Source organism: Cavia porcellus, unplaced genomic scaffold, assembly GCF_034190915.1.
Source record: "Cavia porcellus strain 051 isolate PalLab524CR breed Dunkin Hartley unplaced genomic scaffold, mCavPor4.1 scaffold_1, whole genome shotgun sequence".
In the NCBI taxonomy this organism is placed as follows: domain Eukaryota; kingdom Metazoa; phylum Chordata; class Mammalia; order Rodentia; family Caviidae; genus Cavia; species Cavia porcellus.
In genome coordinates, this window is record NW_026947484.1 from 140,576,986 (window position 1) to 140,604,782 (window position 27,797).

General features: G+C 37.8%; 1 protein-coding gene and 1 long non-coding RNA gene across 21 annotated transcripts in view; one reads left to right on the forward strand and one right to left on the reverse strand.

The window, feature by feature from the left end:
- LOC100716784 (myomegalin) overlaps positions 1 to 27,797 on the forward strand; it is a 245,631-nt gene that overhangs the window by 113,523 nt on the left and 104,311 nt on the right. The window lies entirely within an intron of this gene.
- Positions 10,593 to 14,490, reverse strand: LOC134477721 (uncharacterized). The gene is made up of 2 exons (XR_010049879.1): positions 14,178 to 14,490; positions 10,593 to 11,518 (listed from the first exon to the last, which is right to left on the reverse strand). It is a non-coding gene; the product is annotated as an uncharacterized LOC134477721 (long non-coding RNA).

Consider the following 27,797-nt stretch of genomic DNA (forward strand, 5'->3'; position numbering starts at 1 on the left):
ACTGAGATACATGGAGAAGGCACAGGGTAGGGACAGGTACAAACTGGAAAAGGGCCCAGACTATCATATTAAATAGCAGCTAATCCACCCACACACCAAAAGGCAGAGTTGGTACATGCCGTTCTAGGGACAGCTAAGTAATACTTGGTGGCTTTTTGCCAAGCAACTTTAAAAGTGACTTTTGGTCTCACTTACTATTCCTGTTATTTGGAAACTTGGCTTGAAGAGGTTGGGAGTGAATGAAGGCACAAGCTGCCTTACACTGCCGGCTTTTCATCTCCCCTCCTGAAAGCTCTGCTGCCAGGAAAGGCTGGCAGCTGCCTCTTCAGGCACATACACAGACAAGGCTGGAGTGAGCAGTGTCCTCTACGTAGGTGGGCAGGCTGCTAGCCTGAAGGCAGTGATCTGGAAAGATGGGAAGATTTGGAACTAGTGAAAAGCCTCAACAGAGCTTGTCCTTCCAGACTACTTTTTCTTGAAAGATCCCACCTTTTCTCCATGAAGCCACAAAGGTGGTTTCTTCTCTCAGCCATATTCCTGCAGACCTCAGGGCAATGTCAGGTTAAGCTAAGTATATGCACGATACACATGTAATGCTAATCTTGCTTATCCAATATAACTCACATTATGCAATAGGGTATACTGTCATTACTCTGCTCCCAAATCAGGTAGGTACTCTGGGTCCAGGGTCTTCCAGGCATGGCAATCAAGCCCAGGTAGAACCTCTGGAACTGAGAGGTACCCACAGATCACTTACAGGTGTCCATTCTAAGCTTTATTCTTTCTCTCTGGCATCCTTCCAGTTTGTAGGCTCATGGGGAAGTCCAGCTTCCTGGCAAACCATTTAGGATCTCTGAACACTGAGAGTCAGGGTAGTAGTAACCAATGCTTGCTGACTTCTATAAATTAGGGTGAGCCTGGAAGGGTTCATTCAGGGTTTTTTTTAGGAGAATTTTAAAGTTTATTTAAAGAAAGACTAAACAAAACAGAAAATGGGTAGAAATAATACATACTTTCAAAGAAAAAATAAACAGTAAGAAATCACTAGTTGATAATTACATATTGTCCTCTTACAAATAGTTGTTCAAGATACAAAAGTGAAATATACCAAGTGGGGATTCAAACAGCAAGACTGCAAATGGTTCTGTTCAACTATTCAACAAAAATGTAGTAATATGGTTATCAATCCTATATTAAACATATATGCAATTATCCATATTTTCATTTATGTTGAGATTAAACAAACCATAGCAGGCTAAAATCACTCTAAACAAATACTGCTGGATTTCACATCATGACACTACAGGATCAACACTGAGTACTTCAGTGTCTCTTTTTCTTCAAAGTACTTGTTCATTTCATCATGCGTTATAAGATCAGTTCTCGTAAACTGTTTATAGATTCTATACGTGCATGAGTCTTTTATTTTAAAGAGGGTAAGATTAAACATAACAAAACAGAACAAAACAGATCATAAGAAAACAATTTTAAGAAACTTCCCTTCAGTTTTTACTTCTTTACCTCTTCAAAGGGTCAGAATCTTCAACTAGTGCCTAAAGTCTTGATATAAGAAAGAAGAAAATAGATGGTCATGAGGAAAACAGCCAGAGAATCCTTTCTCTATTACTTGTAGCTTCTTTTCTTGAGAAGAGTGCCTATGTTGGCACTCTTCCTACTCTTTCTGTCCTACTTTGCCCCACATTCTCTCTTTTCTTTTCCCAAACTGACTTTTGAACGTGGAAAGCAAATGCTAAATGTTTTCTTTTTGAATCTTTGTGGGTAGAGGTTATGTGTCCATCTAGTGTTTACCACATGTCAGTGCTTATTTAATCCCAACCTTATGCTAACACTATAAAGGGAGTATCTTTTCTTTATTTTTCATAGGAACAAATTGGCCATTAAAAGCCTCATGGAATGTACCTGGTATCCCAGTAGTGGTATGTCCTAATTCAACACTTAATAAGCAAGGCCTTGGGACAGTCTTTAGGAATTAAAGTTAGTCTTTTAAGTGCAAATGATGTTTTTCAGTGAGTAACTCTATATTCTGTTAGGTCTGAATAGAGAAAAAGAAGGAACTTTAGTACAATGATATCCATTTTCATAGTGGCTTTTGCTAAGACTGTAGCAGGAAAAGTAGATTGTCTTCTTGATGGACCTGTGGTAAAAGGTGGCATTGATTTCATTTTTACTTATGAAACAGATGCAAATTGCCATGTAACAGAATCAATGTCTCCATACACTGCTCCATCAAACTTGTACTAAGCCTGCTGTAAACCCCAGAAATTTAGAAGAACCACCTAAATTAAAAACTCAGGAAAAGAGTATGGTAACCTAAGCATGGTAGCAAGCTCCTTTAGTCCCAGCTACTTGAGAAACAGGGCAGGGTGATCAGTTGAGCCCAGAAATTTGAGGCCAGCCTGGGTAACATAGTGAACCCTGTGTTAAAATCAGTCCATCAATCAAGTATGAATAATGTTAGAAAATAAAAGTCCTCTTAGGGAGAAAAGGAGATAAAAGTAGAGTAGGTTAAAGCGATCTTTATCAGTCCCTTTTCTCTTACTATACTGAAATACTTAGTGCTCCACAACTTATAACAAAAGGGCGTTTATTTAACTTATGATTTTGGAGACTGAAAGTCCAAATATGTGTTGGCTCTGGTTAAGAGTCTCTTAGTTGTTTTTAGTTTTTTTTTTAAATACATAAATGACATCTGCATCCACTGGTGGAGCCAGGCAAGACCCCCAGAAGACAATGGTGCAGAAAAGCTGAGTCCCTAGCCTTTTTCCTTTTTCATCCTTATGGCCATTGTTAGCCAGCATTCATGTTTTCAGCCCTCAGTCCAGAGCTGGCGGTATAGAGTTAAATGAGGTAATCCTTGCAATCTAAAACTCCCAAACCATCAACCTGTGGAGTAAAGAAGGACTTGATGAAGCAAGGCTAGGGTTGTAGCTCAGTGATAGATCCAGCATGTGGGAGGCCCTGGATTCAACTTCTGGTCCTCAAAACAAAGGGAAAAGCTGTGCTATTATATGAGGTACTCTGTACAGTGCTGGGAGAGCATGTAATGGGCAAAGTTATTTGCCATTACCAAGAGAAATACGTGCAGCTCTGTCCTCTATGCTACTCTAGAAACATGACCAAAACCTGTTTTATTGTTCATCCCTATACTCATTTTCTGCCCACTTGAGTAATGGCAAGAAGAGCATCTATCACTGGGCATGGTGGACATACCTGTAATTGGGAGGCTGAGCTACATAGTGAATTCAAAACTAGACTAAACTATATAGTGCCACCTTGTCTCAAAAGACAGAGAGAGAGAGAGAGACAGAGACAAAGATAGAGACAAGAAGGAAGGAAAGAAAGGAGAAAAAAGAAAGCAAGCATCTATCAATACATTCTTCTCAGCTCTCACCTGTCTCTTACTTGTGTTACATCATGGCAGCAGCATTATGATTAGAGGCAGTTGAGAGGGAGAGATCACAGAGAGAGACAGGGAGCCAAAAAAAGGAGGGGCCACTTTTGCTCTTTTTATAGCAACTCATTGTCTTGAGAATTATCTGGAGTCTCATAAGAACTCCTTACTCCTTTCCAAGAGCATTACCCACAATGGTCTCCCTCTTAAAAGATTCCACCAACTCTTAACATTGTCACACTGGTGAATATAGTGTTCAGTACATGGACCCTTGAGAAACACACAACATCCACACTGTAGCAGAATCCAAAAGTGTATGAGTGGAAATTAGGTTGCAGTATTAAAGAATGATCAAGGGAAGCCATAGTTAGACAATGATTTAAAAACACATATAATCTCACAGTTTATGTGAGTCAGAAATCTAGGCCAAATTTAATTGGGATTTCTGCTTCAAGTTTTACTATGTTTCACCTAAGATATTGGACAGGTCACATTCTTATCTAGAGGCCTGAATAGGGAAGAATCTGACTCTGAACTCATTGAAGTTGTCTGTAGAATCCATTTCTTTATGGCAATTGGATGGACTGAGGCCATTTGCTTCTTTTTTTTTTTTTTTTTTTGTCTTTTTCGTTTTTATCTGTACCAGGGATCGAACTCACGACTGCCTGCTTGCAAGGCAGGTGCTTATGCCGCTGAGCTAAATCCCCAGCCCTGCCATTTGCTTCTTGACGGATGTTGGTTACAAGCTATAGAGTTCTTCGAAACCACCTATGATTCCTTGCCCTGTGGTTTTCCCCACATAGCCACTTCAAGGTGGCAAGGAGAGACTCTATAGCAAATCTATAGGCAAGAGAAAGTCTTAATACTTAGGAATAATGTGTAATTACCTTTGCCATATTCTGTTGGTTAGAAGCAAGTCAAGGGTCTTGCTGCTGTGAGTTAAAGGGAGGAGTTTACACAAGAACACAAACCCCTGGATGCAGGGATCATGGTCTGTCCACCACACTATCTTTCACTTTTTTTTTTTTTTTTCAGGAAAGGTATGAAAAGGAAAGTAAACATCTGGGAGAGACTAGAGGAGGAAGATTTGTTTCTGGGTTTTACATTCACAGCGTTTATAGCCCTCTAACTTTACTTGAGGCAACGATAGCATCCTAGACTGGTTGTCTCCTTGCTGAGCCTCATTTAACCTCTGCCTGCATTACCACATATTTTATCATTTCACTTGCATCTTTTTTGTGTAAGTCAACTTATATTAAATATGTATTTTAATTAATTTTAACTTGTTACACCTGGTAGAAACACCTATAATCAAGATACTAGATATTTTTATCACCCCAAAACGTTTGCTGCATGTTTCAGGGGTCGCAAGACCTCTTACACCTCTGCCTGCAGAAAAACATTGATGTATTTTCTTTCTTTCTTTCTTTCTTTTTTTTTTGTCTTTTTCATTTTTATTGGTACCAGGGATCAAACTCAGGACTGCCTGCTTGCAAGGCAGGCGTTTATGCTGCTTAGCTAAATCCTCAGCCCCCATTGATCTATTTTCTGTCTATAGATTCATTTTATTCTGGAATATTATATAACCATAATCATATAGTTTAGGCAGTAGTATTTGGCTTCTTTCCATTATCATAATGATTTTGTGATTCATCCATGTTCTTTGTATCAGTGGTGTGTTCATTTTTATTGCTGAATAGTATTCTAAAGTATGAATGTAATACAGCTTGTTACTCATTTGTCTGTTGATGAACATAAGGGTATTCAGTGACTGGCTGTTGGAAATTAAACTGCTAAGAATATTCATGTGGCTTTGTTTTATTTCTCTTATATGTACTAAAGAACAGTTGGTAATATAATAAACATGAATTTTAACTTATATAATGCCAGCTAACTTGTGGTTGTACCACATAAAATGATTTTTATTTGTTAACAGAGCTATGAATTGAACCCAGGGCCTCACACATTTTTGCCAAATTTCATCACTGAGCTACATCACCAGCCCAATAGAAAATGATTTCTAAGTAGCATCATGAATGAGATGAGGAAATTGGCTAGCCAGAAAATTGGCCAAAGACTACTCCAGGTTAAGAAATATCAGGAAAGCTACAGCTGAAGCAGCATAAGAAATGAAAAAAAGCTGCAAGGTACACAACAGGGCTGATGTAGATCAGGTAGGTTTTTGTTACAGTTTCACAAAGCCGTTGAAAGGTTTTGGGCAGACGCTTTATCTGACAAATGAGAAGTCCTTTCTGACTTTTGAAAATATAAGATCTAGTTTTGGTATTGTAAACAGCTGGTAGAAAAGCCAGGATAGAAGTGGGAGGTGTATTAGAGAGCCACTGCAGTAATTCTTGTAAAAGATGATGGTGATCAGACTAGGGAATAGTGATTAACACAGGGAGAAGTGTTGATGGTAGCAAATCTAGTAGGATTTTCTGATGGACTAGATGTGGAATGAGAGGAAGAAAGGAATCAAGAAGATTCCAGGGCTTTTAGCCGAAGCATATGAAGGATAGAATTGTCATAATTGAGATAAACAAGGGTATGGATGGAGTAGGTTTGACTGTGAAAGAGAAGTTGACTTTTGCATATTTTATGTTCGCATTTCTTACATATCATGTGCAAAAACCAGGTAAGCAGTTTAGTATGTGTCAGAAGTTCTGGGAGAAGGAAAGGGCTGGAAATATAAATTTGAACATCATCAACATACAGGAAATATTTCAAGTCTCAAAGCTACATCGAATCACCAGTGGAATTAGGATTATGCAGGACCAAAGACTACCCGTGGTTGTGAACCTATGGCACATGTACCGCAGTGAGCTGTTTGTATCACTGAAACTTTTAAAGGTTCACCGTCACAGGATTGAGCCATGGATCAGTTTAACATTAACGGTTTGGAGAAGAGAGGAAGAATCAGCAAAGGAGGCAGAGATTGTACAAAGTGGTAAAATGGGAGAAAAACCAAGAGAATATGGAGTTCTGGAAGCCAAATGAATAAAACAAACTCCAAAACAGGGGTGAAATTCCCATTTGAAATAATGCTGCTGAGAGCTTGAGCGATGTGATGACTAAGAAGTAACCTTAGAATTTAGCATTGTGAATGCTATAAATCATCTTTGCTGGAGTAGTAGAGGTAAAACACTGATTATAATGGGCTTAAGACTAAAAGGAAAGAGGAATTGGAGTATATGAATATGAATGATTACATTGAAGAGCTTTGTTTCAAAGAAGAGGTAACTGATAGGCGTATGAGATCCACAGAGGATGTTTAAAAGGACAGATGAATAACAACATGTTCAAACATCAATATAACATTTCAGAAAAGTAAAATATTGATGGAGGAGGAAGGGGGAGACTTTCCAAGTGTTCTTTTTAAGAGGGGAGAAACCGAAAGGTTAAATAAGAAACAAAATGAATGGTAGATCTGAGTTTAGTGCATGATGCAACATATGGGTCTAGATTAACCTTCAGCATGTGGAAAACCGGTTTTCCCAGCATCATTATTACAGAAGCTATCTTTCCTCCAGTGTAAATGCTTTGACCCTTTGTCAAAAGAAGGGGACTGAGTGTCTTTGGTGTTGGTTCTGTGTCTTTTATTACATTTCATTGATCTTTGAGTCTCTTTTTTGTTGTTTTTTGATTTGCCGGGACCATGCTGCTCTTATTACAGTGGCTTTATAGCACACTTTCAAGTGGGGGATTGTAATGCTTCCTGCTTTGCCTTTGTTGTCCAGAATTCCTTTTGCTATTCTAAGTTTCTTCTGTCTCCAAATGAATTTTAGGATTACTTTCTCTAGTTCTGTGAGGTATGTTAGTATTTTGATCAGCATTGCATTACATTTGTGTATGAGTTTTGAAAGTATGGCCATTTTCACTGTATTGGTTCTGCCAATCCAAGAACAAGAGATATCTTGCCATTTTCTGATACCCTCTTCAATCTCATTTTCAGAGTACTGTGTTTTCAATGTGAAGGCTTTTTACTTCTGTCACTAGATTAATTTCTAAGCATTCCACTTTTCTTGTTGCTATTGTGAAAGGTGTTGTTTACCTAATTTTGTTCTTTTCACCTGTACACCTTATTATTTATGTACAGGAATGCTATTGATTTTTCACTGTTTACTTTGTATCCAGTTATGCTACTGAATTTGGTTATTAAATCTAGGAGTCTTTTGGTGGAGTCTTTTTGAGTCTTCTCTGTAAAGGATCACGTCATCTGAAAATAATGATAAATTAACTTCTTCCTTTCCTATCCTAGTCCTTTTATTTCTTTTTCTTGTATAAATGCTCTGACTGATGTTTCCAGAACTATATTGAGTAGGAGTGGTGACAATAGTTATTATTGTATTGTTCCTGATTTTAGAGTGAAATTTTTCAGTTTTTGTCCATTTAGTATGACCTTGGCTGCTGATTTGTCATAGACGGCTTTTATTAGATTAAAATGAAGACTTGCTTTCCTAATTTTATGTATGGTTATTACCATGAATGGGTGTTGAACTTTGTCAAATGCTTTTTCTGTGTCTGTTGAGGTAATCATATGGCTTTTGTCCTTGGGCCCTTGTGACGCATCACATTTATTGATTTGTGTGCACTGAACTATCCCTGTATCCCTGAGATAAACCCTACGTGGTCATGCTGGATAATCTTTATAATTTACTGCTTACTTGTTGCCAGTATCTTATTGAAAATTTTTGCATCCGTGTACAATAGAGATACTGGCCTATAGTTGTTGTTTTAGGTTGGATCTTCCCTTGGTTTTAGTATCAGAGTAATGGTTTCTTCCTGGGATAAATTTGGGAATATTGCTTTCATTTCAATTTCCTTAAAGAGTTTGAGGAGTACTGGCATTTGATCTTCTCTGAATTTCTTATAGAATATAGGAGCATATTCATGAGGACATGGATTATTTTTGTTGGTTGTTTTTAAATTCCTTTTTCAATTTCATTGACTGATATTGATTTATTTAGAATTTTCATCTCTTCTTGATTCAATTTTTGTAATTCACATGAATCTAGGAGTCTGCTCATTTTTTGTGTGTGCGTGTTTTTCCTGTCTTATCAGAGCACTGTTTCTCAAAGTAGGTATTGTTGATTTTCTGAATTTCTGCAGGATCTGTTGTGATTTCACCCTTCTCATTCCTGATTGCATGAATTTGAGTTCTTTCCTTCTTTTTTTTGATAAGATTGGCTAAGTTTTTGTCTATTTTATTTAATGTTTAAAAGAACCAACTCTTCCACTCATTGATTCTTTGTATTGTTTTCTTAGACTCGATTGCATCGAACTCTGCTCTGATCTTTATAATTTCATCCCTCTTATATACTTTGAGTTTAACCTGCTCTTCTTTTCTATAAGTTTGAGGTTAAATATTAGGTTATTTGAGCTTGCTGTTTTTCTGATATGAGACTTCATAACTATAAATTTCCCAAAAGGACTGTTTTCCTTACATACCATAAATTCTGGTATGTTGTACTGGCATTATAGTTTAATTATAGAAACCATTTAATTTCTTCTTTAATTCGTCTGTCACCCATGGTTGTATGAGCAGGTGTACATGGGATACCTTCAACTCTTTTGCATTTATTTAAACATGTTCTATGAGTTAGTATGTGGTCTGTTTTGGAGAAAGTCCCATGTGCAGTTGAGAAGAATGTGTATCCTATTGTTACATGGTGGAACATTGTAGATATCTACTCAGTCCATTTGTTCAGAGGATTGGTTCAGCTCTGATATTTCTTTGTTCTTTGTTGATTTATTTTTTTGTCTAGTTGATCTGTTTGTGAGTGTGGGCTCTTGAGGTTCCCCATTAGTATTAGTGTTTATTTGATTTTTCATGTCCATTAATGTTTCTTTTATACAGATGGCTATGCTGGCATTATACACACACACACACACACACACTATATGTATACATACATATACGTATATGATATATATATGTATATGTATATGTATATATATATATATATATATATATATATATATATGATTGCTATCTCTTTCTGTTGGATTGTTTCCTTAACAAATATATAGGGCCTTCTTGTCTTTTCCAGCCAGTCTTGGCTTGAAATCTACTTTGTCTGTATTGTTGGTTTCCTTTCTTTTCCCTCCATTTAATGGCTTACATTGCCTGTCAGTTTCATTTTGTTGGAATCTTTGGGTGTTGTTTATCATGGAAATATCTTATTTCTCCATTAATTTTGAAAGATACTTTTTCAGAGTAGATCAATCTGAGTTTTCTTTTAAAGCTTGAAATACTTCACTCGAAACTCACTTTGGCCTAAGAGTTTGGGTTGAGAAGTCTACTGTGAATTTTTTTGTGTACAGGAATTAAACTCAGGACTTCATGCTTGCCAGGCTAGCATCATGCTACTGAACTATATCCCCAATCCCTTTTACTGTGATTCTGATGGGCTTTCTTTTTTATGTGATTTGTTTCTTTTTTCTAACAGCTGTTAATATTCTGTCTTGTGCTGAACTTCTGGAATATTAACTATTATATGCCTTATAGATTTTGTTTTTGTTTTGTTTTTAGATCATGGCTAATTAGAATTGAGCATGGCTCCTGATTTTTCATTGATTCTGATCAATCTTATGATATTTTTCTTTGATCATCTAGTAGCTATTGCACTGATTTTTGTTGTCCTTTCCTATAGTTAAGAAATATTTCATTTGATAATCACTAACTGCAAATCTGTCTTCTAGACCCAATAGTCTGTCCTCTCATTTGTTGATTCTGCTGTGTATACTTTCAGCACACCTTTTAATTTCTTGGATATTTATTTGAATATGTTTCATGTAATTTGTTTCTTTCTTATGTAGGGCATTCATTGTCTCCACCACTTTCCAAAGCTCCTCTTTTTTTTTCTTAATCTGTACCTATTCTAGATTCATTAACCATATCCTTCAATACAGTCATTGTATCTTTAGTTATCCGTGAAATTATTTCTGATTTTCTTTTTCTACCTGCTTTGTTACTCCCATTGCCACCATTTTGGAAAGTCCAGACTACTTCAGTACCCACTAGATTTGCCGTGGGTAAGCTGAAAGTCTGTAGTTTTCTCTTTCTATGTCTTCTCATGATCTGGCCTGCGGATCAATCTGTGGGGTGTACCTGGAGGCGGAACAGGGATTAAATAAAGACATAGGGGAGACAAAGAGAGATGGAAGCAAGTCGAGAGAATCTGATCAAGCCCCCTGTTTATTCCGGAAGTGATTACATCTTTTATAGGCCAAGGGTGGGAGGTGGGACAGAAAGAGGCTACAGAGGTGAATACAACAGGGTCATCGTCACGTCCGGGTATGTGATGTAAGCAGGAGAGGATTATGGTTAATGTAGGCAGATGCAGTGCCCATAGGAGAGAGAGAGGCAGGGAGGCAGCAATGGGGCTGTTGCTCGGCTCCCTACATCTCCTCCCTTTCTCTATTATTTAATCAGGAGTATAGCAGGCCCTGCCAGACAGCATCTGTCTTAGGTCAAGGACCTCATTGCATGAACCCAACCAGGCCTTACCCGTCATGGGCTTGCAGAACAGCAGTTGGTCCTGTGCCTGTCTTAGGTGGCCGTTGGAATTAACATGCATGTCCTAGTTGCCCGTCTCTCACTGCCTGTCCATTGCCCCAGGGCAGTTAGGCTGCATCATCATATGGGCCACTCATGGGAATTCCTTCCCGGTAGGTTTGTTGATCTGCCATCTCCAGCTGATGATAGTGTACCTGAATGGGCTTTGCCATAAACGCGTCTATCTGGTTATTAATGAACATCATAATCCTCTGAAAAATACAAGGACTCACAGAAAGGAGAAGCAATAGGGCAGCTAGTGGACCCAAACAGGGCGCTAGGTAAGGGAAAAGCTCCCCCCACCACACACATATCAAGGAGAAGGGGTTGGCAGCCTTTTGTTGTGTCTCTGTTGAAGTTGTTCTGCTATGTCTTGGAGCTTGCCTCGCATAACACCGGACGCAGTCTATTTGGCTGGTTTATGTTCCTCCAGACCAAGAAGAGCCTCTTCCGCAGTCACAGGGGGAAGGGTCTAAATCCACCATGGGTGTGGTACGGCTCAAGGAAAAGGCTGAGTAGGCAGCATAAGGCTCCAGGGGGTTGTGTCACTTGTAAGAGAACACAGGGGATTGTGCCTTAGGAAATGACATTATTCCTGTGTGTTGCATGGGGTCTTTGAAGAACTGTCTACTTGTTTTACGATGCATTCAGGTAGCCATCTAGCTTCTCTATCTTGTTGAGAGTAAACACATACTGAACCTCGTCCCCAGATAAGGACTGGGTCAGGGCCATTCCACATATTGGTTAGAGGGTCTCTCCGTAAAACAGATGCAAACCGTGTTTGAGTTTGAGTATGCCAAAATCGAGATGCTGCGGAGCAGCCTGAGCATCCAGAGTCAGAAAATTTAAAATAAAAAGAGCATGTGAAAGGAGATTTCTAGGGGACCCCCGGGTTGGGTACCATGTCTCCCTTTTTATTTTATCTATGGTGAATTTAAGGGAGAGATGTGCCCTTCTAACTATGCCTTGACCTTGAGGATTATAAGGTATGCCTTTTATATGATCAATATTAAGATGTTGACAGAAACGAGCAAAGGCAGAACTAGCATAGCCTGAACCATTATCAGTCTTTAATTGTTGTGGGCATCTTAGAACTGATAAGGTAGTTAACATATGGCTAATAACATGCTTGGTAGCTTTGCCAGTCTGGGGAGAAGTATAAATGAAACCACTAAAGATATTTATAGTTACATGAACATATTTAAGATTGCCAAGCTCAGGAATGTGGGTGACATTCATTTGCCATAATGCATTGAGGATAAGTCCTCTAGGATTAACCCCAAAGTGTGGAACTGGGAGGTGCACTGCACAAGAAAGGCAATTTTTTACTATCTGTCTGGCTTGTTTACTAGTGATCTTAATACAGAATTACAGAAAAATAAATGGTAAGAAATCAACAGTTAATAAGTTACATATTGTCATCTCAGAAATAGTCACCCAGGCCACAAAATCAAAGCATGTAAAGTGACATCCAAACAGTGACACTGCCAACAGTTCTGCTCAATGATCCAACAAAAACTTAGCAACATGCTTATCAGTCCCACACACCTGTCCTCTATCTCAAAGAGGGCAAGACCAAACATACCAAAACAGAACAAAACCGTTTTAAAAAAAAATTTAGAAAAATACAGATTTCAAAGCAAGTCTACTGGAGATCTTTACTGTTTACTTAACTGTCTCTAGTTTCCTCCAAACAGTTGTGCCCATCTTTACACACATTAAATACACACTGCATATTATAGAACTAATCAAATTATTACAGAATGATGAAGGCTCCTTAGGTTTTTAAGATCTGACATTGGGGAAGACAATAATAGCTACCATAGTGTCTCTCATTCTCCTTTTAGCAGCTATCCCCATCCTTACATATGTTGAAATTAAACTTAAGAGATTAGAACAATATCACTCTGATTAGTTAAATGAGTCAAAGTAATTGACATTGGATTTTTTACCTCTGGAGTCTTTTTTGTAAAATGACCAGTCTCTCCACAGGCAAAACAGTCCTGTTTATGCTTTTGAGACAAGAACTGTCTAACTGTAAACCCCTGCAAGGTAGCAGCCACAGCAAAGGTGTATATATCTTGTTAGACCTGTTTTATTTTTATGAGGTCTGATAGTGGCCCGGCAGACATTGTAGCCAGCTGTTCAACAAAATCAGTGCCTGCATCAGCGCGGCCAAAGACTCCACTAGCAGCAGCAATCAAACAATCAACAAACTCTGAAAAGGGTTTATCTGGGCCTTGCTTAATGCTAATGAGAGAGGAGCTTATATTATCTTTTGCAGGCAGCTTTCTCCATGCTCGAGTAGCTGCTGTTTGAATTTGAGCGAAAAGTGTTGGATTAAACTCTTTTTGAGCCTTTCTGCATGCATAGGCATCTTTTATTATTAACATATTAAGGTCCCACCTATTGCCAGCCTGTGTATTGTGCCTGGCAGTCTCTTTGCAATGTTTTGTATATTCTGATCTTTACAAAAGATTATCCCCACCTGATAAAGTCACTCAGGCCAATCTTTGCCAATCTGTAGGTGTGAGCCAGCCGTCAGCCAGAGAATTTAAAACAGCAAGAATGAAAGCAGCTGTAAGGCCATATTGGGCAACCGCTGTCTTTCATTCTTTTAAAACTGCCACTGTGAATGGTGTATGAGTCCTAATGACTCGTGGAGCTAGCGGTGCAGCACCCGCGCCATCTTGCGGCTGTGCAGTGCCATCTTGGGGAGGTACATCTGTTTCCATCACCGGAAACACAATTTTAGGGAGGGACCCACGCTGATGTGGCGGAAGTGAGGCAAGTGCCATTTTAAGAGCACCACAAGGCTTGCCGGAGGCAGGCTCCATCTTAGGGGCACTATAAGGCCTTGTGCGATCATCTCCTCAATCTGAGGATCTGCATGCCTCTGAGCAAGCAGCTCAGAGATTAAATTCCAATATGTAAAGGTGGTCACTGGAACCTTTTCTGGACCAAAAACCCTATAATAATCTTTTAAAGCATCTCTTACTCTATTCCACCTTTTGGTATCTATAGAACGCTCTAGGGGGAACCAGGGACAAACCTTTTGAATAAATTGAAAATACTGCAATAATTCTTTTGTTCTAACCCTTAACCCTCTTGTCTTTAATGCCTTTATACGGCCTCCCACGAACAATTCATGTTCGCTCAATGCTTGACCCATGTCCGGGAAAGGGAATGGGGTTGCCGTTCACTCACTGTGACTCAGGCAGGACGTTGGGTAGTTGTCCGTGCAGGCCTCGGTACTTGATTTAATGTCCTTTTGCTTTTAGCTTTAATCCTTGATTTAGTTTGCTCACTCCTCACCATGGTCTTTGGTTCAATTTGCTTTCACTTTCAGCTGGCTATCTCGCGGCTCCCTTGTTGACTCCTCCGTGCCAGGAGCCCCCACACTGGGCGCCACTTGATCCAGCCTGCGGATCAATCCGTGGGGTGTACCTGGAGGAGGAATGGGGATTAAATAAAGACATAGGGGAGACAAAGAGAGATGGAAGCAAGTCGAGAGAATCCGATCAAGCCCCCTGTTTATTCCGGAAGTGGTTACATCTTTTATAGGCCAAGGGCGGGACGTGGGACAGGAAGAGGCTATGGGGATGAATACAACAGGGTCATCGTCACATTCGGGTATGTGATGTAAGCAGGAGAGGATTATGGTTAATGTAGGCAGACGCAGTGCCCATAGGAGAGAGAGAGGCAGGGAGGCAGCAATGGGGCTGTCACTCAGCTCCCTACATTATCATTTTCTGTTTATTTTAATTTGTTTTCTACATTGCTGCTTGTAAATTGCATATGGTAGGTAGCTTTATTACTGCTACCAAGGCTTCCTCAAAAAGTAACTATTTTCCAGAGATATTATCTAGGTTTAACTGGCTTTTGAATCTGTCCCAAGATCTTGCCTCTTCAATTTATTAGGGATGAGCAGTTTCTGCCTATGTGACCTAGCACCCTTTAACTATAAGTACAAAATTTATATTTATATAATAAATTCTAAAGCAAATGAGAAAAAATAGTAAATATACTCTCAGTAGAGTGATTTTACTCTGAGAGGGGAAAATTTAGAAGAGACAAGAGGAAAATAATAGACATAAATAATGAGCGATTAGAAGCAAGGCCAAAGACAAAGGAAGATTACTCAAGCTTTAGGAAACTGGTGAAGAAAACAAGAGGGAAAAAAGGAAGAAATAAAAACAACTAAACAAAACTAAAAACCATGTTTACATTCATAAAAACCAAAAAAAAAAATCAAGAAAATAAAGATTTCTCTGTGATTTTTAAATTTGTGGCTATCTTCTGAGGTCTACAGTTTTGTTATTGTGTTCAATTCAAGGAATGTCCCTGCTATCACTGGTATACAAAGGAGATAGACAGAGACCAGATTTGTGCTGAATGATCCTAGAAAGTGTGCCGTAGGATTAGGGTAGGATGCTAAGAATAAGACAGGGTGCCAATTCTGGCACTTTCAACTCTGCAGATGATCAGGCTGATTCTGGTCTCTGATTATGGAGTTGGGGGTTGAGTTATTCTTCCTATAACACTGTTGGTGTCTCTTGCTGGTTCCCAGACCTTGGATGTCCTCTGTGGTTGTGCCTCATCCAGTTACTGGGAGCCCTGAGATGATGGCAACCCGCAGCTGCTCTGAATTCCAAGTTTAGTTGAGTCCTCTGTAAAACAGTGTGTGGTCAAGCACCCTTTCCAGGGGATTCTTGGACTGGGGTGACTCACCAGCTATTGTAGCTCACTGCTTTTTTCCACTGGTGCATTTCTCCTTGAAGCCTCTGGAGTCAGCAGCCCTCACTGTATCTCTATAGACTTGAACCTTCTCTTCCACACAATGCATTAAGAGTCAAAGAGAAAGTACAGTTTTTCACCTCCCTTTTTGCAATGAGGTCTATCTTTTCACTTTCCCTATGGGCTCCAGATACTTCCTGGATCCTAAAAATCTACCTCCCTCGTTTTCTTCTCCAAGATTTTATATTCCAGTGTCTGGATTCCAAATCTTGGAGAGGCTGATTTGGTACTATATATTGCTGTGCCATTTTCCCAGAAGTCTCCTAAATCCGTGTTCCACACAGGTAATTTTAAATTCTCCATTGCTTATACTAAAAAATAAAAGGAAGCATGTTGAAATTAATGTTAAAAATATATTTAAAATATTATTTCAATATGAAATCAACATTGAAAATCATTCATAAATATTTATAATTTTTGGTATAGTAAGACTTTTAAATTAGTGTGAATAATCTTTGAAATGCTCACAGCACATTTTTATTTGCACTAGTCACATATATAGGGTTTAGTAGCCACATATGGCTCACCTCTACCATCCTGGCTGGTATAGCTATATGTTGATAAGGTTAGTGTTGTGCCTAGTCCCAGGCAGAGGTCTAAGTTCAGAAGAGTTGCCTAATCATAGAGCCTGGCTTTCAGACATGGTTAGGCTAGCCAGTTATTAGAATTTAAAGTCTGATATTTTAAATATAAGCTTCAATGTAGGAAAAGTTTGTAGAATACCTATAAGTATTTTTATCCTTCTTGGAGAACAGATGAAATCAAGGGCCAATCTGTACTGAAAGCTGAACTTGTATATAAATATCAGATCATGCTAGATGTCATAGGTAATTTCAAAAATATTTAGCAGGCATAGATTTTCTATGTACCCATTTTATCTATTAAAAAATTTAGCTATAGAAAAATACACTCCAAATAAGTTCTATAACTGTGACCCTAGAAAACATATGTATAAGAAGTCACAGAAAATAAAATGTGGTTTCTGTGAAATGCAACAATTCATACTGAGCATATATCTTAGTCCTACAATGGGGTTGGGCTCCTGTCTGCGCAGAAGATATCCTGTGGATTGTAAGGGCTCCAGCCCCACCCCTGGGTTTTGCCGGGAGCCTGCACTTTGCTAAATTAAGACCAGCCAGGTCTATTTGTGAGCAGAGACTGAAGCCAAGCAAGAGAGATTCATCTTGGTAAGGAATGTACTAGGGAGGGGAAAAAAAAAAACCACTGAGATCATTGGTATTCGTGTGTATGTTTTCTAACTTGCCAACTCATTTGGGTCAGATTAACTGAGGCCTCTGGGACTCAACCAAGATTTCAACAGAGTGAGCATATAGAATGACTAGTTCATTACACACGGAAAAGGGCTGAACTGGAGGTCAGTGTGAACACAGCAGTGTGTACACTGAGAATCTGTATGCTTAAACTCCTAAACAGGCAACATACGTCATTTTTTCCTCTTTGTCATTTTCTAAATAAATCTTTTAAGCACATTTTTAATTTTGCAGCAAAACTGAGCAGATGATACAAAATTCTTTTATATTTCCTACCCCATATAAACACTCACATATGTACCACTTCCTGCACTATTCAAATCCAGACATAGCTCATTTTAAACTTTTTTTCCTGGTTTCCTAAACTTAGTGTGGATCAGAATTCACTATCTCTCCTGTGACTCACACATCTGATTGTCTTTGGGAAACTATATTTACTGAATACCTGTTATATGTCAGGTGGTTTTATTTAGACATTTTCTCATTCAGTTTTCACAATGTCCCTGAAGTTAACACCTGAAGGAAACTGGAACTTAAAGTGATTGACCTGTAGAATATGCTGGGTCTGGGAGGAGCACAAGAAGCCAGTTTGCCCTTCTGGTAAGCCATGCAAACCATATGGGGCCCAGGAAAAGAGAAGCCAGATCTCCTTGCTGCCTCCCCCAATGCCCCGCCCCAAGCAACCCGCTGGTTTAAAAGACAGGATGAGTTGATAGCAACTGAGGTACAAGAACAGCTAAATGCTTGTGTTGTTTGATTGACTTTGTAGGTCTAAGGCTGGTGGTGTGAGCACTTACCAGGAGGATAATTGTATGCAGTACAGTAAATATGGGTCATTTCCTTCTGTCTTGTTTTTGAAATCCATTATTGTTCTCACTGTTTTGTTTTGTTTCAGTTTATTGTTTTGTTTTATTCAGTCTTCTGTTTTGATTGGTTTTATTCTTTATTGTTTAATTTGATTTTACTATGTCTGATGGAACGGGTAACTATTGTAATATATTGTGGTAGCCACTGTTGATTTCCTATTTTTCTGCCTTAAATTTCTGTACCACTGTCACTGCTTTATTTTAATTGGCTTTACTCTGTTTTGTTGGGTTTTATTGTCCTTAAAATTAAAAAAATAAATCAATTATGTAAAACTGTAGATAATAGTCAAATATCAGCATTTCCATGTTTTTAAACTTGACATAATGCAGGACAGCTGGTATTTGAACCCTGGCTAATTTAGTTCCATGCCCTTTACTTTGCACTGTACCATGTCGCTGCCCATGGACTACACTCTTAAAGTTTCTCTTGGCAGTGTACTTTAGATTATATCCCTGCTCCCTACTATAAATCACCCGTTTAACTGATTAGACATAGGCTCTAAATCCTGTCACCATGATAGTGCCTGTCCTGTTCTTTCTAATACTTATAGAGTGCCTTGTATGTATAAAGTAGATGTTCACTAAATATTTGATTTAAAAAAGATAAATAAATGCTACCATCTCACAAATCAGTTACCCTGTTCCTTTCCTTTGCATTCTATGTCTGTCTTTCTCTCCCACACATCAAGCCCTGGATGTGGGTGTTCTGTCTAATCAGGGTAAATGGCTAGGAAAGGAATGCTATTGCTTTCAGAACTTTATTATGGGCTGACACAAGTTGAGCCTGAAACAGAGACCTAAACAAAATTTTGCCATTTGGATGTGGATCCTACTAGTCTATAAACTGAAACTTTTCCACTTGGTTTTTTCCATCCCTTTGGGAGACTGGATAGTAAAGCAGCCTCTGGCAAGAGAACGTCCTGGCCTTGTGTAGTGTGCTGGTAACTAAGGCCAAGGACATTACTCGGCTATCCTTTCCCTGCCAGTGAAGAGCACTTGTTGCTTGTTGGAGCAACTTCTGTGTCTAATCTGAGCCTGAACTGCACTAGGAAAAGACAGCGGGCATGATCTATAGACGGGCAGGATTGCACTTCTGAGTCAAGTCCTCCACTACAAGTTAGTCTAAAACCTTAATGTTTTACACTTGAATACTTCATAGTCCAGTTTCTTATATCAGTGTAAAAGATGAACAGTTAAGTTAGTATTATAATTTTTATAGTCAAGAGGGAGAAGTTCTGATTTAAGTTCATTGTATAAGGGTATAAAGATTTGGGGATAAGTAGTCTAAGGTCGCAATACACAGTTAATGACAGAGGCAGATATCTAGACCCAGCAAGGTTCTATTTTTGCTTTAAAATTCAGTGAATGAAAATAAACTTCTTTATAAAAGAAATCCTTTCTAAATTACTGAAATGTATTCTAAGGCATTATACAGGATCAGGCACTTGTCTCTTGGTCAGTTCAGATAGAATGAATTCCTTATGAAAATACTCTGGGGGCTAGAGATACAGCTTAGCAGCATAAGTGCCTGCCTGGCAAGCACAAGGTCCTGAGTTCAATTTCCAGTACAAAAAAAACAAACAAGCAAACAAAACCCTCCAAAAACCCCACTGTGTACGTAATCATATTATATTGGGCTGTGGCCATGGTATCAGAAAATGCTGGAAAAAGTCCATTCTGTATACAAAAATTACGTGTGAACTATACTTTTCCTAAAAGGGATATGATTCCAAAAAATGAAGATTTTTAAATCAAAGTCATTCTCTAATAGTTACTTTTCACTTTGGGTGGATAATCAGAAACTACATGAGAATCTATCTCCTCACAAGATTTTGTGACTTTTTCCTATGAAGCTATTTCTTTATTTCTCTACTTTACAGACTTGATTAGAATGAGATTCTGTAGTGTTTGTTTTTGACTCAAACAGAGCCTGGTTTGTGGAAGTCTGTTCCTGTTTGGCTTCCTCCTACTGATTTGCAGAGGTGCAGTATAGTTTCCGTTGCTCTCTGATCCTATCCTGCCTCTCCTTACACTGTCAGTTCCTTGAGGTCATGGACTGTGAGGGCAAACAAAACACACTGGTTCTGGCAATTTTAATCACCAGAACTATTTTACTTACTGATTTTATCATTGATATGCTATTAAGATTTCTTGATCTATATCAAGAATATAAAATAACATAAGACACAGTCCCTTGAGATCAAAGATTTTGCAGATTAGTTCACACACACACACAAATGCATGCACAAATACCGGAAGGGGAGTGAAACACCACAGTAAAAAATGTAAATCAGCCATCCAAGACAGGCAATAGAGGGTATATTCCACAAACTTAAAATAAAATTTACTTAATACAAAAAACTTTTGAAAACTTAGAGTGGAAGAAAAACATTTAATAAAACTGATAAAAGATGGAGTGAGGTGAGTGACGATCTTGAGTCTGGTTCATTCGGGATACTGCTGATTTCTAGCCTCTTGCCCAGGGTATACAAAGTGTGATGGAAAAATACACCAAATACTTAATTTTAAAAATTTTTATTAATACACAGGGCATATTGTCATTAGCCCCCCTCAAAATATTCCCCATCTTCAAACAGAATTATCCCCTCATTGTCATTTTCTGGAGGTCCTCTTTCATGTCTTTAGTTGTGCTGCTGTGGTTGCCCTCAGGTCCCAAATCAAATCAAAACATTTATCTCTCATGATCATTTTCACTTTGGCAAACAACCGGAAGCCTCATGGTGTCAGAATCAGTGAATAAGGTGGATAAGGACACTAATGTAGTGTTCTTACGTGCCTGCCTTTCTATTGAGTGGAACATTCAGCAACATTCAGCATTTTGACCACAGCTTGTGAAGAAACTCACTGCTTCCTGAACTGCCAAAATTGCTTCAAAACATGACAGAAATAATGAGATGTGTGGATTTGAAGCAAGGGGGATTACTTTGAAGGAAATTAATGACAATGTGTCTTTTGCTGTAATAATTTTTACAATTTAAATATTTATCATAGACATGTATTAATTACGCTAGCATTTTTTTTTATATTCAGAAGAGTTTCAACATGAATGTCAAATTGTAGTCATACTGGGTTAGGGAAAGTATCCTGGAGGGAAAGAAGTTTGAAAAGAATTCTAATGAAGAACAGATTTAGAAAGAGAAGAAAGGTACCACACGTTGAGAACAGTTTGGGTAAAGCATTGGTGGCATCCAAAGACATTCCTATGCCGAGGTTGTTGTTCTGCATATTCATCTTCAAAAGAGTTATTCAGCTTACAGATATAAACATGCAAAATTGATATAATCCTATAACTGTTACCTGTTTTGTTCCAAAAACTAATAGAATTAGTAGCACAATCATTTTAGCTATCTTAAGTGTATATATACAAATTTATATCTTTTTTCTTTTCTCTTCCTTCTTCTTTCCCTTTCCCTGAGTTATTCTTTCTCCTTTGGGCAGTTTCCTAGACTTTCACAATATTTATTGAAGATTTTGTATATTACTTACTCTTTCAGTTTCTCACACTAAGGAGATAACATGGTATTTACACATATGAGTTTGATTTATTTCACTTCTGAGTATGGTTTAAAGTTGCATCCATTTACCTATAAAAGCCTCAAATGATCCTTCTTTATAGCTACAAATACCACTTATTTTTCATCCATTCCTCAGTTGATGGGCATTTGGGTTGTTTCCAAGATTTGGTTATTACAAATTGTGCTGCTATAAACATACATATATCAGTACACATATGTCACTACGGTATGATGGTTTTAACTCTTCTGGGAATACGCCCAGAAGTTGAACAGCTGGGTCAGATGGGACATCCAATCTCAGCTTTTTGAGGAAATCATACTGATTTCCACAGTGGTTGTACCACTCTACACTCCCACCAACAGTGCAGGAGAGTTTCTTTTTTTCCCCACAGTCTCCCCTGCATTTGTTGTTGGTGATTTTCTTGATGCTGGCTATTCTTTCTGGAGTGTGATGGAATCTCAGTGTTGTTTTCATTTGTATTTCTCTAATGACCAATGATGCTGAACATTTTTTCATGTATTTATTTGCCATTTATGTTTCTTCATCTGAGATGTGTGTGTTGATCACAGATGTCGATTTTTTGATTGGGTCTTTGAATTTTGGGAGTCTGATTTTTAAAAAATTCTTTATATGTTTTAGATAGAAGTCCTTTGTCTGAGGGACAGTTGACTAAGATTTTTTCCCAATTTGTGGGTTTTCTCTTCACCCTGTTGAAGGTTTCTTTTGACATGCAAAAACTTTTTAATAAGACAAGATGCCAGTTGTTGATTCTGGAAAGTATTTCCCATGCAGTTTGATTTTTGTGCCTTCTCCGCCTACCCCTATACTTTCAAGATTTCTACCTATTTTGTCTTCTATCAGATTAGTGTCTCTGTTTTAATATTTAGATCTTTGATCCATTTTGACTTTAGTTTCATACATGGTGATAGGTATAGGTCTAGTTTTAGTTTTCAGCTTATGGGAAGCTAGTTTTTCCATGTATTAAAGAGGCTATCTTGCTTCCAGCAAACGTGTTTGGCTCATTTGTCAAAGATAAGGTGGCTCAATGTGTTTGTAGTTGTGGTCATATCTTCTAATCTATTCCGCTGACCTTCAGGTCTTTTTATTCCAGTGCCATGCTGATTTTATCAGAGTAGCTTTATAGTATAACTTCAAGTCAAGGATTGTGATGCTTCCTACCTTGCCTTGTTGCCCAGAACTGCTTTTGCTATTCTAGGTCTCTTCTGATTCCAGATGAAATTTAGGAATGACTTCTCTAGGTCTGTGATGTATATTATTGATATTTTGATTGTAATTGCATCAAATTTGTATAACAATTTTGGGAGAATGGCCATTTTCGTAATGTTTGATCATCCTATCCATGAATAAGGAATATCTTTCCATTTTCTGAGATTTCTTTTTTTCAGACCATTTTAATTTTCACTGAATAGATCTTTTACCTCCTTTATTAGATTGATTCCTAAGTATTTCATTTTTTTGGATGCTATTGTGAGGGGTGTGGTTTCTCTTATTTCTCTCTCAGTGCATTTGTTGTTTGTGTACAGGAATGCTATTGATTTTTGAGTGTTGATTTTTTTATCTAGCTATATTACTGTATTGGTTATTACATCTAGAAATCTTTTTGGGGGCCTTCTATGTAGAGTATCATGCCATCTGAAAATAATAATAATTTAACTTCTTTTTTAATGCTTATTCCTTTTATTTTTATCTCTTGTCTACTTGCTCTGGCTAATGATCCCAGCATTATAGCAAATAGAAGTGGTAATAGTAGATATTCTTGTCTTGTTCCTGATTTTAGAATGAAAGCTTTCAGTTTTTGACCATTTAATATGATGGTGACTGTTGGTTTGTCATAGATAGTTTTATCAGACTGAGATGAAGACCATCTATTCCAATTTCCTGTAGGATTGTTATCATGAATCAGTGTTGGACTTAATTAAAAGCCTTTTTTGTATCTATTGAAATGATCATGTGATTCTTGTCTTTGGCTCTATTAATATGATGTCTTACATTTACTGATTTGCATATGTTAAATCATCCCTGCATTCCTGGGATGAATCCCATTTGGTCATGGTGTATAATTGTCTTAATGATTTGCTGAATTCTGTTTGATAGTACTTTATTGAGGATTTTTGCATCTATGTTCATTAGGGAGATTGGCCTATAGTTCCCTTTTTTTGGCTTTGTCTTTCTCTGGTTTTGGTATTAGGGTAATACTTGCTTCCAGGAATGAGTTAGGGAAAATTACTTCCCTTTTAATTTTATTGAAGAGTTTGAGGAGTGTTGGCATTAAGTCTTTCTGGAATTTCTTGTAGAATTCAGCTGTGAATCCATCAGGACCTGGGTTTTTCTTTGTTGGTAAGGTTTAATTATATTTTCAATTTTATTAACTGAAATTGTTTTATTCCTCACATTTATATCTTCTTGTTCTAGGTTTGGTAATTCATGTTTCTAGGAATCTGTCCATATTTTTTTATGTTATCGAACCTATGAGAATAAAGGTTGTTGAAGTAGGTATTGATGATCTTCTGTATTTCCACGGGGTCTATAGGGATTCATCCTTTTTATTTCTTATTACATGAATTTTAGATTTTTCTTTCCTTTTTTAAAATAAGTTTGGCTAGGGGCTTATCAATTTTATTTATTCTTTCTAAGAACCAACTCTTTGATTTATTAATTCTTTCTATTGTTTTCTTAGTCTCTATTGCATTAATTTCTGCTCTGATCTTTATAATTTCCTCCCTTTTATTGGCTTTGAGCTTAACTTACTCTTTTCCTTCTAGATGTCCAAAGTGTAGCATCAGATTGTTTATTTGTATTTGTCTTGTTTTCCTGATGTGGGAATTCACTGCAATGAATGTCCCTCTGAGGACTGCTTTCCTTGAATTCCACAGGTTCTGCAAAGTTGTTTTTGTATTTTTGTTTGCTTGTAAATATTGTTTAATTTTCTCTGTAACCCATTAGTTGTTTGGGAGTATTATTTAATGTCCATGTGTTTATGAAGTTTTTGCAGTTTCTTTTGCCATTAATTTCTAATTTCATGGCATTATGATCAGATAATATGCATGGAATAATTTTGATTCTTTTGCATTTACTTAAGCATGTTCTGTGGGCTAGTATATGATCTATTTTAGAGAATGTCCCATGTGAAGCTGAGAAAAATATATATGCTGATGTTGGGTGGAGCACTCTGTACGTATCTACTGAGTCCATTTGTTCTTAAGTTTGATTCAGTTGTTATTTCTTTGCTGATTTTCTTTCTAGTTGATCTGTCTCTTTGTGTCAATGGCGTGTTAAGGTCTCCCGTTATGTTTTTGCTTATTTGAGTTTTCATTTCCATTAATATTTGTTTTACATAACTGTATGCTCTCATATTTGGTGCATAAATACTTAAGATTGTTATCTTGTCCTCTTGAAGTTTCCCCCTAACTAGCATATAGTGACCTTTATCTATTCTGATTGTTCTTGGTTTGAAGTTCACATTGTCTGCAAACAGAATATCTACCCCTGCTTTTTGAGGGGTTCCTGTTGCATGAAGTATTATTTTCCATCCTTTGACTTTCAGTCCATGAATTTCCTTTTGGGTTGGATGAGTTTCTTATGTACAGCCTATAGTTGGATGTTGTTTCCTGATCCATTCTGCCAGTCTGTTTCTTTTAACTGGTGAATTGAGGCCATTTACATTAATGACTGTAACTGATATATATTGGCTCATTTTTGTTATTGGTTCTCTACCTTTCCCCTTTTAAAAAATTGTTTGCCTTGCTTAGTGTTTTTTTTTTTTTTCTCTTGATGTACTTAGAGTCATTGTTAAGTTAATGTCTGTCTAGAATATCTTTCAGTATTCTTTGCAGGGTTGGTTTGGTGGTCATGAAGTACTTCAGCTATTCTTTGTCATGCAAGTATCGTATTTCTCCATCAGTTTTAAAGCACAGTTTTTCAGGGTACATCAGTCTGGATTGGAAGTCTTTTACCTTTAGGATTTGAAATACTTCACTCAGTGCTCTTCTTGATTTCATTGTTTGTGTTGAGAAGTCTGCTGTGATTATGCTGGGCTTTCCTTTGTGGGTAATTTGTCTCTTTTCTCTAACAGCTTTTAATATTCTGCTCTTATGTTGAATTTCTGGGGTAATGATTATTGTATGTCTGGATGTAGATTTATTTTGGTTATAGCTAACTGGGTTTCTATATGCCTCACTCATCTGTATGTTAGTTTCCTTTCCTATGGAAATTTTTCAGCTATAAAATGTACTTCTGTAAATAGTCTTTTGCTATCATTTGTGTTACTTTCTTTTTTATTTACACCTATTAATATCGTGTTGTTTTTTGCATCATATTGCAACTGTTAAATTTCCTGATTCCTTGTTCTTTTTAGAAGGTATTTCTTTTCTTGTTCACTAGCTGCAATCTTGTCTTTGGGGTCTGAACGTCTGTCTTCACTTTTATTCAGGCAGTTTTGCCAGTTTTCAGTGGAATTTTTGATTTCCTGGATGTCTCCTTCAATCTGTTTTGTGCATTCTATTGTTTTCTTATATTGTTCATTCAAGGTTTCCATCTTTTGCGGTGGTCTTCAATTTTTTAAAATTACCTCTTCTTAAATGTGTTTAGCATTTCTTTTATTACATTTATCATTTCTACTTTTATCTGGGAAATTATTTCTGATCTGAGTTCTTTTACAGCTTCATGAAGTTGTTTCTTTACTTCAGTTGCTATCATTTCAGAAGTTTCAGGTGTATGACTTACACTTTTTTCTATGTCTGTGTCTCCTAGGCTTGTTTGAGATGGGCTGGAGGTTTGAGATTGCATTTTGCTCTTTCGTTGTCATTTTCCTGTATTCCCCTTGAGGAAACCAAATGCAAGGTTTCAGTTGCTTCCTGGGTTGAGGATATCTTATCCATACTGCAGGGAGTTTCCCTAAATGAGTGGGGATCTTTAGGCAGGTCTTATGAGATCCCTAGTGGCACTCAAAGGATCCTCAAATGGGGGAGTACACTGGGAAGACCTTCAGCTCACCCCCATGGCACTCTGAAGCTCCCTGCATGAGGTTGCTGGGCAAGACTACCAGGTTCTGAATAGCTTAACAAGGCTGAGAAGTTAGATGGAATATGCTGTGCAAGCCTTCAGCTCCTGCCGCTCAGCACAGGAGGTTCCCATTCGGAGTTGCTGGGTAGGGCACAGCCAGGACCTGAGAAACCTACTGCAGGTCCCCGGCTTTTTGGAGGTGCTTTTTGGAGGCACTCAGTGCCCTACCAAGTTCTGAGTAAGGTGCTGAGCTTGCACAGCTAGGTGGAATTTGCATGCAGGCCTTCAGCTTGTGACACTCAGCGCCAGCGGTTCACCTGCCACTTGCTATTGCCCCATTTCTTTCACTGCCTGTCTATCTGTTGTTTGTTAATTTGTTAATTGTCTGGTTCACTTATTCAATAGCTTTCCACACACATACAAGAACAAAGCTCTATAAGGCCTCAGATGAGTCACCACTGCCCACCTTAGAATTGAGCTCTGGTTGAGTAGTTAGATAGGCTCAATTACTTTTCACTACAACCTTCAAGGTGATTTTTTTAAATTCCCATTTTATAAACGAGGAGATTAAATTCTAAGAACTTAAGTAACTTACACTAAAAGGGCCTCCCATCTAGGAAGTGGCAGAAAAGCACTTGAAGTTTCATTTCTAAAATGAAATTCCTGTCCCAGCTTCACAAAGCCAAGGGACAAAAGTTTAATAATCAGTACATGTGACTAATTCCATCACACCATCACTTGCTCTGCCTTTCACAATGTCATTAAAAAGTTACATAAGATGTGTAGAAATGTGAAGCACTGTATAACATAGTATGCCAATACTGAATGCAAAAAGAATGATATGAGAAAAATCCATATTATGAATGGCAAAAGGAATTAATTTTAACTTGGGGAGGTAAAGTGAGGGTTCACAAGGACATTTAATGATAAAGCTGAAGGGAGAACAATGCTGTGGCACCAGTAAAGATTAGACTGCATTTAATGATGGGAGATCAAACTCAGTAGAGAAATTGAGGTCAAATTTTAAATGGAATTGTCATACACAATTGTCTAAAATTTCATTCCTATGCAGTTAAAAATAATTAATGCCTTTTAAGATCAGGAAAGTAAATAATCAGAGATATGTTTTATGAAAAATTTAAATGGGGGAGAGACTAAGGTTGGGGAAACCTGTTTCGATTCTGTTTACTTTGACCTGGTGAGAAGAAAGGAGTATCTAACAGAGTGGTACTTTGTCAAGGGTGGATAGATTGGGGCTGGAGATTTAGCTCAGTGGCAGAAGCGCCTGCCTTACAAGCAGGCAGTCGTGAGTTCGATCCCCGGTACCGATAAAA